The sequence below is a fragment of the Notothenia rossii genome (genome assembly GCF_949606895.1).
Source record: "Notothenia rossii genome assembly, chromosome: 8".
Lineage (NCBI taxonomy): Eukaryota > Metazoa > Chordata > Actinopteri > Perciformes > Nototheniidae > Notothenia > Notothenia rossii.
This window is the reverse complement of record NC_136906.1, coordinates 80,992,206-81,003,141: the sequence shown is the minus strand read 5'-3', so window position 1 is coordinate 81,003,141 and position 10,936 is coordinate 80,992,206. Positions and strand designations below refer to the sequence as shown.

Genomic DNA, 10,936 nt, shown 5'->3' with positions numbered 1-10,936 from the left:
AATACCTCCCCAAAACGCCTCGTTGGAGATACGTCACTGTCCAATTACTTCCTGGGTGCTGTGTCGTAGGAATGGCCAGTAGCCGGATTGGCCGCAAATGGGCCAATCCGTGGAGCCGTTACGTTAAGCCCCCGCTGATTGGTCCAAATTGACCAATCCACGGATTTACAGGCAGCTCTGCTGCCTAAAAGCTGACAGGATGTTGATCAGGGGATTTGAAAGGTCTATAGCCACCTAGCCAGGTTTTCTAGCCTCTCCTCGATGTGCCATTCTTAGAGCTTCCTCTGTGACGCTCTGATGCACTCTCCAAGAACGCTGAAGAGTACGTAAGTCAAATCAAACTGTATCACTCTCTCTCTTGCCTCATACCTGATCCCAGGATATCACAAGAGCTCCACTAAATGTGCAACACCTCCCTTGGCTCTGACACAAACTGTATGTTGTTTACAAAGTGAGAGCCAGGGCAAAGAGAGGTTAAACCCAACAAAGCGTTGTGTTGTCAGTGTGTTGGAGATAGAGAGAGAAACACAACTCATTATAACATTGATTACAAGTACTCTTTTTATTTGGATTATATTTCATTAAAGCCGTAGAAAAAAAAAGGAGAAACATATTCCATTAGGACTTAAGCTAATTAAAACATCCTAAAATACTGGAGGCATTTCAGCTTTAGGAATACACACAGAGTAGAAAGTGAGTATAGTAAATATATTGTATAGACTATTGATCAGATATATAGAGCATGTGCAGCAGTTACAGCAGGCAGTACAGGTATATATATATATACTGTAGGTATAAGTACACGCTATGCTAATTATAAGACATTATATGAATCATTAATTGAAAAACGAGATAAAAGCATTTATTAAAGTTATTAAATCGACACTAGGGTGAATGATTTTCCCAGAGAACACAATTAACAAAAACATTTTCTGGATCATTTTACAATTTAAATATTTTATGAATTCAACCCAACACTTGTATGTTTGAACATGTGCAGCAGTTACAGTGAGAAGTGAAGGTATGAGGTGTGAGTACAAGTACTGCTAATATTGAGATGTTATCCAGAGACTGTAGACTATAGATCAGATCCAGTATAACTATGTATGGGGATGTGAGAGCATACTTAAAGGACGTTCAGTCAGAAAGGAATGAATATAATAAGCTGTGTTTCCTATCATATGGAGGTGAGTTTCTGAAGTGTGTCGTCTGTGTGCGGGGGAGGGGCCTAACTCTCTCTCTTTCTCTTTGTGCGGGGGGCGGGGCCTAAATCGCTCTCTCTCTGTGTGCAGGGGGCGGGGCCTAACTCTCTCTCTTTCTCTGTGTGCGGGGGGCGGGGCCTAACTCTCTCTCTGTGTGCGGGGGGCGGCGACTAACTCTCTCTCTCTGTGCGGGGGGCGGGGCCTAACAGACACGCTGCAGCGGCATGCACACAGATTTTTAAGAGTAATAGTACCGTTAAAAGTAAAGTGTTAAGAGAGTGAAATGTTGCTTTACGAATTTCAACACTTGATGCTGTCCCCTTGATTCCAATTTCAGATTCCTGTATTTGCCTAACTGAATTATTTTAAAGAGAGAAAACATTTTGACTAAAACTGGACTAAAACTATAAAGGATAGAAAGGACTAAAATTAATAACCATTTTCGTCTAAAGACTAAGACTAAATCAAAAACAGCTGCCAAAATGAACACTGCTCAGGTGTTCTTAGTCATCAGAAATGTTCCAATGATCTCATGGTTCTCCTGTTTTCTCCTGTAACATATGAGGAGGTGATGTTTGACAGCATGGACTCTGAGGGGAGTTGATGTTGTTGATCAGTCACACAGAGGCAGAAGCCCCTCCATCGTTTACATAGTTCACCTCATCTTCATCTTCATCTTCATCATTCTGCTCCTGTCAACATGGAACAGAGACATGGTAAAAACACAGAGCAGAGCTGGAAAGTAACTAAGTACATTTACTCAGTTTTCTACTTCAGTACATATTTGAAGGACTTGACTTGACTATCATCAGTTAATGCTACTTTACACTTTAACTGCTCCTTGTTTTGGAGCTTCATGTTGAACTTTTTACTCGTCTACATCCATTCATCTTTATTACACATTCTTGATTTAACATCTTTTATATTCCTGTTTTTTATTTTGTATTTATTTCATTCTTAAATGGAGCAGAAATCTCCATCTATGATGTATTACATGACAAATATAACTAGTTCAGCTACCCAGTAGTATGCAAGTCATTTTAATAAACCATTCATTGCAAATGGAAGTGATACACATTAAAACATCACTTATTATAATCACATATTATATTATTACATTCTGCATCATCACTACTTTCAATGTAGGTATATTTGTATTATTAATCATATTTATATATTAGAGTATTTTTACATTGTAGTATTGCTACTTTTAATGAAGTACAATATCTCAGTACTTCTTTTAGTGCCTTGCTCAAGGGACCCACAGAGATACTTCATTTCAACACAACATGCACACTTTACTCCTTTGTTGAATCTTCAGCCTGTCTTATAATCACAGTTCAATTAAAATAATAAATATAACAAGCTATTATTTTATATTTAAACTCACCAGGTTTTTTGTCATCTGTTTTTTGCCCCCTGAAAAAAACAAACAGACAAACATGTTGACTTCAGCTTCCACGGTTTCCTTTGTCTTTTCTCTTGAATCTATGAACCCTCACCTTTAGCTCTGGTCCAGATGTGGACTGTAACCACGGTGATGATGAGAGCTGCTAACCCCACAGACACCAGGATGACCCACCACACAGCTGGAGAGAGAGAAGTCCCAAGAGTGAAATATAGAGGTTTTTAGTTGTTAATGTATTTCTTCTGTTCAGTCTCTACCTGCTCCTTCTGGATGTTTGCAGTCTGCTCCTGTTCCTTTGTGGTTTTCAGATGTCCATTCATGAATTGGTGGTGTTCCAGTGGAAAACAAAAAGGACAAAATTATGTGACGTCAAAACCTCAAATCCCAAAAAGCATTATCTGTGACTAACGGCCCGTCCACACAGCAGCTTTAAAAAAAATCTTCCAACGTTTCCAACGCTTCTGCTTACGGAGCCCCTAAAGGGACATGAAAAAAAACAACAACAAAAAACAGTCAGGATAACGAGATACTTTCTCGTGCGCACGAGATACTAACTTAACCCATTATCCTGACTTTTTTTTGGGGAGAAAGTTACCGGTGCGCCAAGGAGGAAGTGAAGCGCACAGGACACAACCATTTCATTGCAGACTGTTATGTTTACGTGGGGAAATGACAGTGCATTATTTGAGATATATTTCGTACTGAGACTTCACTTTAAGGACATTTCGGCCAGGGGTGTGTGGTCACTCCAGGAGGCAGCGGGACGTGTAACTCAGAGAAGAGCAGCACCAGCGCTCAAAGAGCTTTTTCGCACCGCCTTCTTTGTTTACCTTCATTGAACAGCTATAAAGAGTGACCACAGGCCGTTTTAACCACACACACCGAACTGCCCGATTACTCCCACTTTTATTAGTTTTATGGAGGAGATCACCGGTCATCAGGACGCATGATGGGCGGACTGGGGGGGGGGGGGGCTGGTTGTTGAGGGCTTTGTAAGTAAAGAGGAGGACTTTGAAGTGGATTCTTTGACGGACGGGGAGCCAGTGGAGGTTCTGGAGGATGGGAGTGATGTGGTCTCGGGCTCGGGTGTGGGTGAATCAAAGCCCGTTTATGCAAATCTGACAGTACAAACGCTAGCCAATCAAACCGCGTGTAAACTGGGAGAGACATACCGCAGTTCATTTCCTCATATTCCAAACGAGAAATTACGGTAGCAAATTATCCGGTTCTTTACGACCAGTAACTATTTACCGGGATACAAACCGGAGGAACCAGGCATGGAGGGAGGTGGCAGAGACAGTGGGTGAAACTGGTAGGTTTTCGCCTGTTTGGGGATTTTATATCCAGTTTACTTCGTTTTAACATTGCTTTTACTTTGTATGTCGGGGCGGGATATTCATGTGATAGGTTGTTGGTCGCGTTGCTCGCAAAAAATCCCCAAGCTTTCAGACACGCCCACCTCTAAGATTTTCAAGATTTTTTCAAAGCTGCTGTGTGGACGAGCCGTAAATGTGTGAGAAGTGATTTGAAACAACTCATTATATTCTAACCTGGTTTCTCAATTAAGAGCTTCTCTCTTTTTATCAGAACCATATGTCTCTTCACATTTCAGAAACTCATTCAATCCCTGATAAATGTGAGATGTTGTAAATGTGTTGTTTCAGTATATTCTAATAACAAGACTGTTAGAAGTGATTTAAAAAAGCTTAACATGTTCTCACCTGAGGACTGAGCGCTGAAGGGAAACTGATGAACTTCTCCTGTGTTACCATGAGTTACATTACAAGTAAACAACTCAGACCTTGATGTGTAACTAAAGAGAGAAGTCAGGAATGTCACAGAGGCAGAGCAGAGATACTGTGATGTCTTTATCTCTCTGTGATCTTTATCCACATCTTGACCCAGAAGCAGCCACTTCACTGGGTGTTTACAACATCCAAATGTCTTCACAGAGCAGTCTAACTTCACCTCATCATTGTCCTGATGTTCAGTCACTGAAGATGGAGATATTGAGAGAGAAAGACAACAAGAGTAACATTAACTTCATCACTGAAATCATTATTATTGTAATGTTTCAGTATATTGCTCTATAGAGACAGTTTGAAACATCATGATGTAACTCACTGGTAACAACAGACAGAAGAACCACAGAGTCTGGACCTTCTTGTTCTCCTGATTTGTTGAACTGTCTGCAGCGGTAACCTCCAGCATCCTCCTCTGTGACCTTCTTTATAACCAGAGAACATTTCTCTGTAACTCTCAGTCTGTCTGATTTAGCTTTGGCTTCTTTGTGAATCTTTCCGTCTTCAAACAGCCTCACTGCTGAACCTCTTAAATCACCGAAGTACCACATAGTTCTCTCACACTCATCCTGATCATGTATCACATCGTCAAAAGGCAAAGTGACTTCATCTCCAGTTCTGACAGTACGGTAGTAAAGTTTCCCATCTGCAGCTGTTGGGTAAAAATCAGAAATAAATATAGACGTCATGAATGCTGACAGAATAATGATGTATTATATAAAAAGGTAAAGAGTTAGAGTTCTGGTTGATCTGTTTAATGAATCTTTTAAGGACACATTCAAACCAGAGTTAATTACAGATCCACATCACTAACTGAAGTGTTCATAGTGAGTGTGACGATCACTTTAAAGAATATTGCTATGTGGGTTTTAGTGAGCAAGAGTTCACTAAAGTCACCACGTTACAAACACAACTCATCACTCTCAGTTAAAGGAACAGTACGTAGTAAAGTACCGTTAGTGATATTAAAGCTGTTTTATTTCATGTACTTGGTAAATGGTGAATGGACTGTATTTATAAAGAGCTTCATCCAGTCTCTCACCCCCTCAAAGAGCTTTACATACAACAAGTCACCCATTCAGTTCATACAGAGCAATGTGCCCCTTGCTCACTGAAGGGGTTAGAGACATTTCCCTTTCATCTTTATGCTTTGAATGTTTGTCTTATTACTAAAAGGCTTTAGAGGAAACTCTTAACTATTTATTTTAGTGAGTCACACTACACTTTAAAAGATGTTAGTTCAAGTCTCACTTCTTTGCTGTCCGATATCACGTGCATGTCTGTATGTCCAGTGCATTACGGTAGAGTCAAAAAAATGTATCCCTCTGTGTTTAGATGAGAATAAAACAAAAACTGTCCAGTATCAAAGACTCATTTCACTCCAGGTTGATAGCAGGACATCCCATCTAGTCACTCAGAAAAAATCAGGACATTCTGATGTACAGTTTCAAAAATAAAAGACCTTTGAAGTCTCATATATGAGCTATCATCCCTGTCCCCAAAGGTCTTTTATTTTGAAACTCTACATCAGAATGTCCTGATTCTTTCTGAGTGACTAGATGGGATGTCCTGCTATCACCCTGAAGTGAAATGAGTCTTTGATACTGGACAGTTTTTGTTTTATTCTCATCTAAACACAGAGGGAGGATTTTTGACTCTACCGTAATGCATAGGATATTCGCGCACCGCAATATCACGTGAGGGCTGGCTTCACTAGGTTTTTCTGAGTGGAGGCTGGCTTGACCGCAGTCTAAAACTAGAGACAGAATCGCTGTCAAGGGGTCTACAACTACAACAAGATGAACATATTAGACACACCAGGGAAATTAATGACAAGAGGAACACACAGGGAAAAGGACCAGACAATAAACAGGAGGAAAACATGACATGGAAAACAGCAAAAACACCCAAACCTACAAAACTATAAACGTGACATAACATGAGAATCGTGACATAACCCCCCCCTCAAGGGACGGATTCCAGACGTCCCAAAAAAACTAAAATCCAGCAGGGTGGTTGGAGGGGGTCTGGAGGACGGGTCTCGGGCGGACAGCCCGGGGGCAAGGCAGAGTTCAAAAAGGGGAATTCGGGCGGACGGCCCGAGGGCAAGGCAGAGTCCGAGGAGGGGTGAAGACCAGACAACCCTGGAGGCCGGTCAGGAGCCGGTGTCGGCAAGATCCCCCATGGAAGAGGACACAGGATCGGCAGGACCCCCGGCAGGAGAGCAGTCGGCGGAATCCCCAACGCGACCGGACATGGAGTTGGCAGGACCCCCGGCAGAAGAGTAGTCTGCGGGACCTCCAACGACTCAGGACATGGGGTTGGCAGGACCCCCGGCAGAAGAGTAGTCTGCGGGACCTCCAACGGGACACGACATGGAGTTGGCAGGCCCCCCGGCAGAAGAGTAGTCTGCGGGACCTCCAACGGCACAGAACATGGGGTTGGCAGGACCCCCGGCAGAAGAGCAGTCTGCGGGACCTCCAACGGCTCAGGACATGGGGTTGGCAGGACCCCCGGCAGAAGATTAGTCTGCGGGACCTCCAACAGCACAGGACATGGGGTTGGCAGGACCCTCGGCAGAAGAGCAGTCTGCGGGACCTCCAACGGCTCAGGACATGGGGTTGGCAGGACCCCCGGCAAAAGAGTAGTCTGCGGGACCTCCAACGTGACAAGACATGGAGTTGGCAGGCCCCCCGGCAGAAGAGTAGTCTGCGGGACCTCCAACGGCACAGAACATGGGGTTGGCAGGACCCCCGGCAGAAGAGCAGTCTGCGGGACCTCCAACGGCTCAGGAGATGGGGTTGGCAGGACCCCCGGCAGAAGATTAGTCTGCGGGACCTCCAACAGCACAGGACATGGGGTTGGCAGGACCCTCGGCAGAAGAGCAGTCTGCGGGACCTCCAACGGCTCAGGACATGGGGTTGGCAGGACCCCCGGCAGAAGAGTAGTCTGCGGGACCTCCAACGTGACAAGACATGGAGTTGGCGTCGGGCGGACAGCCAACCGGAGACGAGGTGCTGGAGTCGGCCGGACAGCCAACCGGAGACGAGGTGCTGGAGTCGGCCGGTATGCTGACAGGACACGGGGAGCTGGCGTCGGATGGACAGCCATCAGGACACCGGGAGCTGGCGTCGGACGGACAGCCAACCGGAGACGAGGTGCTGGAGTCGGCCGGTACGCCGACAGGACTCGAGGAGCTGGCGTCGGCCGATGAGTCAGCAGGTGACGAGGAGCCGGAGTTGGGACCATGGTTACTGGAGCCGGCACTGAAGCCGGGACCATGGCTGTAAGGTCCGGTTCTAGAGCCGGAAACATGGCTGTAAAGTCCGGTTCTGGGGCCGGAAACATGGCTGTAAGGTCCGGTTCTGGAGCCGGAACCCTGGCTGCTGGGCGCGGAGCAGAAGCCTGGACCCTGGCTGTGTAAGCCAGGTAATGGAGTATGGAAGGAAAGCTGCATGGGCCGGCACTGGAGCACGGAGCAACGGCTGCTGGGTCTGGCGCTGGAGCCGGAACCATGGCTGTTGGGCGCGGAACGCTGGCCTTGCGTCTCTTAGGAGTTTTTTGGAGGCTTCGTGGACCCCCAAACTCCAGACCATACCCCAAGAAAGGCTCAGAAAATGAGGACTGGCTCTCAGGGCTACGTGAAAAAATCCTAAGCCACTCGGGCAACAAGCTCCAGAGCCAAGGCTTGCGAGCAACCTCCTGACGTGCCTCCTTCAACGCAGCCTCTCTACCCCGTCTAGATGAGGCGCCTTTCCACGTATAAAAAATATACTCCAGAGAATATCCAAGACGTTCCGCCTGTAGCTTCAAAAGATCTGCTGGGTCCATTTTAAGGTCGGTTCGTACTGTCACGGTTTGTGAAACAAGCAGGACCCAAATGCAGATATAAACTGAACTTCCCTTATTTCAAGGCTCTGAGATATATGTACAATGACAAAAACAGAACACTCACCGCAGAACTAGTCAGAGAACAAGACGAACCGACCAAGACAGACAGACAACCCAGAACTTAAATACACACAAGACTCAATCACACAACAAGACACGGGTGAGGAGGGAGGAGAAAACACAGGGGCCCAGGTGAACATAATCAGACAATTAGACACACCAGGGAAACTAATGACAAGAGGAACACACAGGGGAAAGGACCAGACAATAAACAGGAGGAAAACATGACATGGAAAACAGCAAAAACACCCAAACCTACAAAACTATAAACGTGACATAACATGAGAATCGTGACAACGTCCTTTAAGTATGCTCTCATATCCCCATACATAGTTATACTGTATCTGATCTATAGTCTACAGTCTCTGGATAACATCTCAATATTAGCAGTACTTGTACTCACACCTTATACCTTCACTTCTCACTGTAACTGCTGCACATGTTCAAACATACAAGTGTTGGGTTGAATTCATAAAATATTTCAATTGTAAAATGATCCATAAAATGTTTTTGTTAATTGTGTTCTCTGGGAAAATCATTCACCCTAGTGTCGATTTATTAACTTTAATAAATGCTTTTATCTCGTTTTTCAATTAATGATTCATATAATGTCTTATAATTAGCATAGCGTGTACTTATACCTACAGTATATATATACCTGTACTGCCTGCTGTAACTGCTGCACATGAGGCAAGAGAGAGAGTGATACTGTTTGATTTGACTTACGTACTCTTCAGCGTTCTTGGAGAGTGCATCAGAGCGTCACAGAGGAAGCTCTAAGAATGGCACATCGAGGAGAGGCTAGAAAACCTGGCTAGGTGGCTATAGACCTTTCAAATCCCCTGATCAACATCCTGTCAGCTTTCAGGTTGGTCCTCCGGTTCAGTCAGCGCTTCATCTGTTGAGCAGAACCCCATTTTGCCAGTTGTCTGCTGTTGAATGACGCGTGCGATTATTTGTGTGTTAGTGTGTGTGTTTCTTAAAGTGTGTGTGTGTTAATACACTGCAGCTCGACAGCACCACCCTCAGGTTTGTGTGTTTATTTTTTTTACGATCAAATGTTTTACTTTTGGTTTGTCACTGGAGGAACATTTTATATTCTATATATTAAAAAAATCAAAACAGGCCTTCCTGCTGTCGAGTTTTCATCAGTAACGTGGGTTTACTGCACAATCAAAACCTTTATTTTAAATATATGTTGCTTAAATGTTTTATTTTCACTTCAGTATGGTTTATTTTCTTTTAATATTTTTTGCTTTTATTATAAAATCTGTTCTGTAATTATTCATCTTATTTATTTAGACCTGTGTTTCCTGCTGTATTTCCAGTCCAGGCCTCTAGGGGGCGATACACTCTTAAAGAACCTGACTGTACCTCTAATGCCTCTGAGTGTCACAGATGCAGGGATACAAGATAAAAGACTACATATTAAAAACACCTGATGCTGCAATTCCTCTTCCTTCCTGCAAACATGTCTGATATTCATCTGGTCCATAGAGCTCCTCATGTTCTCTGAAACACACACACACACACACACACACACACACACACACACACACACACACACACACACACACACACACACACGTGATATCATCCAATCAGAGCAGACACCATGGAAACCTTTGATCTCTGGACACACACACAGGTGTTGTGCTGCGTTCACACCGGACGCGATGCGAATATTCGCTTCGCTCTAATCGCTCGAGTTTCACCGCGGCTGCCAGCTGTGTTTACTTGCATCATTCAAACAAGACGCGCTGGCTCGGGAGCTACAACTACAACAAAATGAACATATTTTACCGTGATTTAATTGTAATACACGTTTCTAAATGATGCCGAAGTAACAACATACTGATACCGGTTAGTAAAAACCATGAATTAATGCTTTGACAAGTCTGCAGACAAGACGGCAGGGTTTTTTGTTTTCTGAATGGAGATTGGGTCGACCAGGCTAAGCTAACGCAGTATATGCTCCGACCGTCCACACTCATAACAACGGCCTACAGACATAAATAAACCAGCGACTGTATTCTCCATGACACAGACAGTCTGTGGTTTGTACTTGTTTCACTTTTGTCTAGTTTCTGAACAGATATGAGGAGCTGTGAGCTCTGAGTGCTAACTGCTAACAGCTAATGGCTGATGTTTTCTGGTTGAACGTCAGTAACGGCAGGCTGAGATCCTCACCGCTGATTGGCTTCCGCGAGAACGCGTCACGTGAATTTGACGCTCGAGTTGAAAAAATTGAACTCTCGCGTTTGACGCAGCAGAGTTCAATAGCCTCAATCGTGTGACGTCGGAGCGAATTCGCGTCTGTCATTTCTTTGAAATGTTAAGCTTTTTCTGCATTTGTGTAGCTAAAAGCAGCTATCATTCAGCTAATAACATATTCAGCTTTTTCTGCATTGTCAGCTAAATTCAGCCATAAATGTTCAGTTTACAGCATTCGCACGCATTTTCTGCAGGAAATGCATTATCTCTGCGAGCAATCATCCTCCGAGTTTCTTTTTTAACCCCGGCAGAACATGCAGGTTTTATTTCGGACACTGTGGGTCTGGTTTGTTTCTTTA

General features: G+C 44.2%; 1 protein-coding gene and 1 long non-coding RNA gene across 2 annotated transcripts in view; both read right to left on the bottom strand.

Annotated features, from left to right (window-relative positions):
• Positions 1-10,936, bottom strand: part of LOC307016992 (heterogeneous nuclear ribonucleoprotein Q-like) — a 144,781-nt gene that overhangs the window by 26,353 nt on the left and 107,492 nt on the right. The gene's annotated exons all lie outside the window — the stretch shown is intronic.
• LOC307017002 lies at positions 548-3,521 on the bottom strand. The gene is made up of 3 exons (XR_013801991.1): positions 2,868-3,521; positions 2,593-2,791; positions 548-1,894 (listed from the first exon to the last, which is right to left on the bottom strand). It is a non-coding gene; the product is annotated as an uncharacterized lncRNA (long non-coding RNA).